This window comes from Phaenicophaeus curvirostris, chromosome 18 (genome assembly GCF_032191515.1).
Source record: "Phaenicophaeus curvirostris isolate KB17595 chromosome 18, BPBGC_Pcur_1.0, whole genome shotgun sequence".
Lineage (NCBI taxonomy): Eukaryota > Metazoa > Chordata > Aves > Cuculiformes > Cuculidae > Phaenicophaeus > Phaenicophaeus curvirostris.
The window spans coordinates 2,577,856-2,584,999 of NC_091409.1; positions in this window are offsets into that span (position 1 = coordinate 2,577,856).

Here is a 7,144-nt window from a genome sequence, read left to right on the forward strand (position 1 = left end):
GAAAAACAATTCAAAACAAAGTATAAAAGATGCAGCACACAGAGATCCCCGGCTGCCAACACTTACAGAGACATGAGCTGGGAGATCCTCTCCTTCTCCATCACCAGTTCACAGGGGAGCAGTACTGGTGTTGGTGGTCGTGCGCAGGGGCAGGTGTTGATCACAGCAGGTGGAAATAACCAGCCACACCAGACACGCAGCAAGATTTAGACTCTGTGTACACAAGGACTGAACAGAACCCTCCTCAAATGATGCCTGCTCACGTGCTCTGGGTTTGGTGACCATACACGTGCTCGTGAGGGACTCCATCAATATGAGGATGCAGATGTCACAAAAACATGCAAGGTCTCAACAGTTATTCAGCTCCCCTGCACCTCTCTGGGAGCATGTAAGACTTTAAGTGTCAGTCCCTAAGGGAGTTCTTAGCCAAGCTGTGCTTTGGGGACACAGCTTGAATGCTGCCTTTATTTTTTTCTCAGCACATCACACCACTACAGCCTTGTGGAGCGGGGTCCAGACCACTCCACTTTGTAGGACTTTGGCAGAAAGTAGTTTTCTGCAGCCCAAACAGAAGTCCAGGCTAAGCCCTTTGATGCCTCCTCTGGTTGTCCTGCACACGACACCTCTATCCCTAAAATATTAAGTGCATCATATGTCTAAGGGGCCCTGCTAAAGGAGGAGGCTTTTTGCAGAGACAAGCAGATAAACCTCAAAACTAAAAAGAGCATTTGGGAAACAAAAACTACCTACACACTGAAAACTGCAATGATACTGCCACTTGAAAGGTATTTACAACGTTTTTAATAGAGAAAACATACTTTTCCTGGTAAAGTGGTGCTTCAACAGCTGTAATATATTTAGGGAATTTGTATAGATGTAGCCACGAACACCACCTGTGAAATGCTGGAGAGACTCTCAGTGGTTGTTCTCACAATGACCAGAATGAACAGAGCTGCCAGGCTGAGGCTGGACACGTCAGGTGCTTCTGCAAAGGAACCACTAAGCTGCATGGAAGAAATATTGCCCAGAAAAAAATGCTTTATATAGTTTGTTTGCTATTTTTAAATTGATACCAGTTTTATGTTAATACTCAACGTTAATTTATAATGATGTAAGTATAACTACAGTTCCTCCATCATCAGAGCTGGCTCTCCACCAAAACAAAGTTTGTTTTGCTGGTAGACTACACTGGTCTTTGTTTTCAAAGCCTCCAAAACTGAATTCACCGAATCTGGCTTTTCAAGTATACAGTTCAGTGACATAGTGCAGTCCAGGCAGGATTAAGGTGTCCAAAGACTGGGCTCTGTAATTCCAAAAATCACTAAAAATTGGAAAAAAAAAAAAAAAAAAGAAAAGCCAGAAACAAATCAAATCCAAAACACACATCTGTAGCAGGACACTTGAGTATTCCCATTTAGCTGATGAGAACCGAACAGCATTGCAAGTCTTTAAGAACTGCTTGTTTGTTTTTCTGAAGTAACAAGTGAAACATCAACAGCTCTGGATAAACCCATCCCAGAATACACTCAGGTTAAATTAACAAAAGGAGAGTCCTTGAGCTTAGGAAAACAGCAACAGTGCAGTGTTAGAGAAGGGGGAATAACTTTTTATATATAAAAAGACCATCTGTAAGCGATTGTGCTAATGCTTTAAAGTCGATCAGCTCAGGCTTTTGGAGTCAAACAGGAAAACAACCAAAATTCATACAGGGGGAAATTTTTCCAATCTGAAAACAGATTCTGTCAAAATGTCAAAGGCCCAGGTTCAGGTTCTGTGAAAAGAGACATTTATAAGACCCAATTTGACTAGAAATGCTGAGTTCAATTACCTTTTAACCTCAAGCAGGGAAGGGAGACCGACAATATAATCCCAAACACAAGGCTGAAGGTAAATGAAAGAGAAACAGAAATTAGGAAGTGCCAAATCTCATCCCAAACTGACTCCGTGGAACACATGAGGCTAACACGAGGAGAGCCACGGGGAGGTATTTCAGTTAAGGGGTTATTTGCACTAAAGTTTACCCAAAAATTGAGCCTGGAAAATCTGTCAGCTAGACAATAAAACTAACTGAAGTGCAGAGCCATTTCTCCTTGTTTAACTGAGAACAGAAACCTGTAAGCAGACGTACAAAATACCTCAGCCTGCTGGCTGAAAACCTGGGAAGTTTCTGGAGGTTTTGGTGAGAGGCAGCTGGAGGAACAGAAGGGGGGGAAGCAAGTTGGGTAAAAATGCATTTCTGAATAAATTATATTTTCACTTAGTTGTTCTGACCTTCTCTTTTCCTTAACTATTTATGCTTAACTTTGACATTAAAATTTCACTCAGTTTGCTCAGAATTACTTTATTTAGCAATGTTTAATTAGATTTTGGAGAACATACATCTATGTATTAAAAAATTCAGAAGTACACTAAACTGAAATAACATTTCATGACAAAATGTGAATTATTTTTTAAAAGGGGGGCATTAGTAGCTTTAAGTGAAAACTGTGGCCTGATTTTCCATAATTATCAGAGAACTAAGAAGTCTGCGGTCCCCCAGCTGACTCAGGTAACGGCTGCTCCTCCTGCTTGCTACTTCTCACTTATTTCAATAAACGGCACCAAAGATGGGGGGATGAAATCACAGAAAGGCCCTTTGCAAGTACTTATTTGACAAGATGAAAAATCACCAATTAGGTCATGACTTTCATAGAGGATTAATGAAAACATTTTAGATGTGCAAAATGAGTTTTAAATGCCAAAGTATCCCGTAATTATTTATTAGACCAGATTTGCTCATGCAAATAGTTTTGTACCTAAGAGTCACACAGGGAAATGTCTGTCTCATAGTGATGCTTATCACATTATAAAATGCATCATTTAATTAATCATAAAATCTTGAGCAGTCAAAAATAATGGTAGCCAGCAGCTAAACTGCACACTAAATCTGCTCTGTAGCAACACATTTCAGTAAATATTGATAGGGTGAGAAGAGAAAAATTGAAGATAACGTTCCTGTAACTACAGATTTCCTTTGGTTCATCTCACTTGTCGGTGAAGTTTTCTGGTTACGCTGTGATTTCTTCTCCGCAGATTATTTAAATAGATCAACATCTTTCCGCGTGCATGGTCCGTTCTGGGGCAGCTCTGTTTGTTTTATTTTTATCTACTTTTATGCAACTGCTAATTAATTTAAGAACCTGAAGTAAACCTGGCCCTAAGATGCACAGCACCTTCAGCACAGGGAACTGCATCTCCTCCTCTTGGCTAACACTGCCATCTAATGCCCAAACACCCTCTAAGCTCTCACCAGCAGAAGGAAACGTGATGCTGCAATTGTCTTCTCAGCATCATCTCTTGACCACAAGGCTCCTGCCCCTCTGCCCACCCTAGAGCTTCCACCGTTAATAAGGGCAAGAGAGGGGAGCAGAGGGGACTCTTTCTGGGAGTGCTCCACCTGCACACAGGAGGAAACAAACTTTTCCTCTCTTAGGAATGTGAAGGAACTTGTGAAGGAATCGTAGAATCATAGAATAACCAGGTTCGAAGAGACCCACCGGATCATCGAGTCCAACCATCCCCATCAATCACTAACCCATGTCCCTCAGCACCTCGTCCACCCGTCCCTTAAACCCCTCCAGGGAAGGTGAATCAACCCCCTCCCTGGGCAGCCTGTTCCAGTTCCAGGAATCACAATTTTGAGGAATTTGTAAAGCATATAACAGCAGAAGAGAGCACAACTCAGCCTGGAAGCCAACAGCCATGGTATTTTGCACACAGGGATAAATAACCTCAGTGGGAACTTCTGAAAAGGGAGAGATCCCCAGTTCCAGGCTTCATTCAGGGGTTGGAATTAGGCGATCTTTAAGGTCCCTTCCAACCCAAACCACTCTATGACTCGTTGCAGAAAGATCCAGACCCAAGTGTGTTACTTCGCTTTCATATAAACGCACAGAGGAAGAACCAAACGCTGCTCTACCTGCCCCAAGCAGATCAAGCCCAGTTCAACTACAGCCAATCATAAAATGAAGAATGGATGATCTGGGGAGATCCCACACCTTTGCATCTAACCCTTTAAAGAAAGAGATGGCATACTTGCGGAACTGTGGTGAGAACAGAGGCAAACAAGGCAATCTGAAAAGTGAAAACAAGGTATAATTTCTTGTTAGGAGCAGGCAGCCTGCTCTCTCTGGACTCATATGCCAACAGCTACTGATTTTTGCAGTATTTTGCATACGACCCAATGCTGGGCTCAGTATCGCTCAATAATGAAGTCCAAACTAAATAAAACTGGGTATCTTAAAACAAACCCTTGTTACAGATAAGAATACATGTCAAAATGGGCTTGTAATTAGCATGTAGTTACTCAATCTGCCTAATTACACATGGTAATCATGCTGTAGCATGTTTGGAAATGCTAGATCTCATTTTCTCCAGTAATCGTAAGTCATATTCATATCTGCTGTAGGAACTACTACTTTAGATGTTATGAATTAATATTAAGATGAAATTGAATTAAATGTACTGATTTTAATGTCATGAATGTACTCATAACTATTTTTTCCCCTGAGAACCATCTGCAATTTAGAGACTTGCTAATCCTAATTAAATATACTTTCCTTAAGTGTGTGCAAATGAACAGAGAAATCTGCTTAGTAACGCACTTGCATATTTCCTTCTTTCACAAAGGAGAAGAAAAAAATGTTTTGGGATTTAATATTAGATCTTCCTCACAAGAGAAAATGAGCACTCTTTGTCATTTCAAGACATATAGAAGCCTTACTCCGTATCTTTACTGGTAATTCATTAAAAGCATAGGAGGAGGATCAATCAAACAAGTTTTTCTAATGCTAATCTGAACAGCTATAGTCACTGCAGAGAGCATTTCAGGTAGTGCTTTAAGTCCTCTGATACCCTGTAAGGAGGAAAAAAACGGATCCTGCCACTCTGCAAGTTAGTTACTATGCAAACCAGTTAACGTAAAGCTTCACGGACACCAGGAGCACATCTCATCAACCCCTCAACTAGAGCAGGTTTCTCAACAGTGAAAAGACACCCTAGCTTTATTCAAAAAGAAATGAAGCAAGTGGGGTTTTTTGTTTGTTTTTTTGCTTTCCTCAAAGACTGTCTCAACCTTTTAATTAACACAACTGAGGCTGGGAATAACATTTCTCTCAAAGAAATGCAAGGGGGGGGAGGAGCTTTAGCAGTTCTAATGTAGCTCACAACTGAGAAACCAATTATGTGACAAAACAGACATGGTAGCACTGAAAAATCCACCTTCAAAATCCCACAGTTTGAGGCTGCAAGCGACTTGAAGCAAAAAAGACTTTTCTACCTTCAGTTGAATATACTTGTGCTGTTTCCGTATCTTTAACACCTCCCTCTCAGTCACATAGTGAGATTTGCTCTTTAATTTGACTTTTCATTCAACAGCTTGCATAGCTCACAAAAAGGTACAGCAACGTAGGCATCTGCTACCTAAGGTCACAGAAATACACATCTATTGTCTATATCAGTCTATTAAAGGCACAAAGGAGGACCCTTAGTGTTCTTAAGAGACACCAAAGGAAAGCCCTGCTCAATAGTAAAGACTTGCAAAGCTTACACTTACCTCTTGTATCCTGTCTAACCACATCAACATTCAGCACTGCATAGAAATTTCTTGATAGTCATGTGATAACCCGAAGCCCAGCTGAACATCTTCAGTAGCAAGATTCAATACCCCTCATTTGCAAACCACAGGCACTGTAAGAACTTGCTATTTGCAGACTAAGTGACAAATCCACGCATCACATTTTATTCTTCAGCTCCCACTTTAAAAGCAGTGCTACTGGAGAAGATAAAAGCTTCACTCAAGTTTACCTTTCAGTTTCCGTGCTAGGCTGGCCCTCATTGTCACGACAAGGTTTGTAGCAACAGGTTAAGCTCCTTTCTTGACCTGTGATGTCAATGAGGCTGTGGTCACTCATGGGTGCCCTTAAATGTGGTTGATTTATACTGGGGAATCTCATCCTGATGAGCTCCCTTTCTCTCAAGGATGAGTTGCCTTGGACACATTTTCTAGCAATTTTCCAAGCTCATAATCTGGTTTTGAGATATGGCCAGAGGTGTCGGTGAGGTCTGCCACCTCATTCGAGTTCCAAGAACACATCAGACCTAGACATTTTTAAGAACAGAGGTAGTTTCAAAGACAAGTTAAGCCCACACAAATTCTGAAGCTACACACACACAAAACATCCACGCTTCCCTCAAATTTATTACCAGAAAGAACGCATACAATAAATTTTCTTCCTTAAAGGAAAACAACAAAGAAGAAACAAAAGGGTTTCTTCGTTATTTTAAGAGTTCTGCTCTTAAAGCTTGCAGTTGGATCTTCTAGGAAGTGACTCAGTATTTTCATATAAGCAACTGTACAGGGCATGAACTTCATTTTGTTTACTGCAGGTGGTTCTTGTCCCCCTCCCCAGCAGCCAGAGCAAGACAAAACGTCAAGTGAACACAACATTCCAGGCAACTCATTTTAAGACTTAAAAGGAAGACACAGAAACGAATTTTGGAAAACACCAAGTCTATATTTACAACCACATGTAATAATATACTCAACTAAAGTGAAATACATTATAAATTAAACAAGTAATGTGTGTCTACTGCTTGACAACTTCCGGTTTCAACAATTAAAATAAAACAGAATGGAATGAAATAAATACATAAACAAACAAACAAAAAAAATCAACAATTTGTACCTCTATATATGCACTGTTATTTCCAAAGAAACATACAAAACCAGTAGTATCCCAATAGTTAATACTGATGGGCAAGGTGTATTCTGAAGTACAGGGCTGTGCTGCCATGAAATAGAATCTTCATGTCCATTTTTCCATCCCAGCCCCAAGATACCTACCAAAAAGAGCCTTGAGGGAAACTGTACCAGCATGAAGGGTGATTAAAAACAAACAAGTCTTAGGCCTGTTTGCTGAAACATCTTAAAAACCAGCCCCGTACATTTCAATCACAGGACCCCATAAGGTACACAGATGATAGTTACAGCATGCATGCTATAAGACTCATTGAAAGATCACGCAAAAAAATAGATTAACCATTTTCCAAGTGAATTCATCTTCAAAAAATAGGCTATAAAAGTGCAAAACTAGGAAAACAAAAA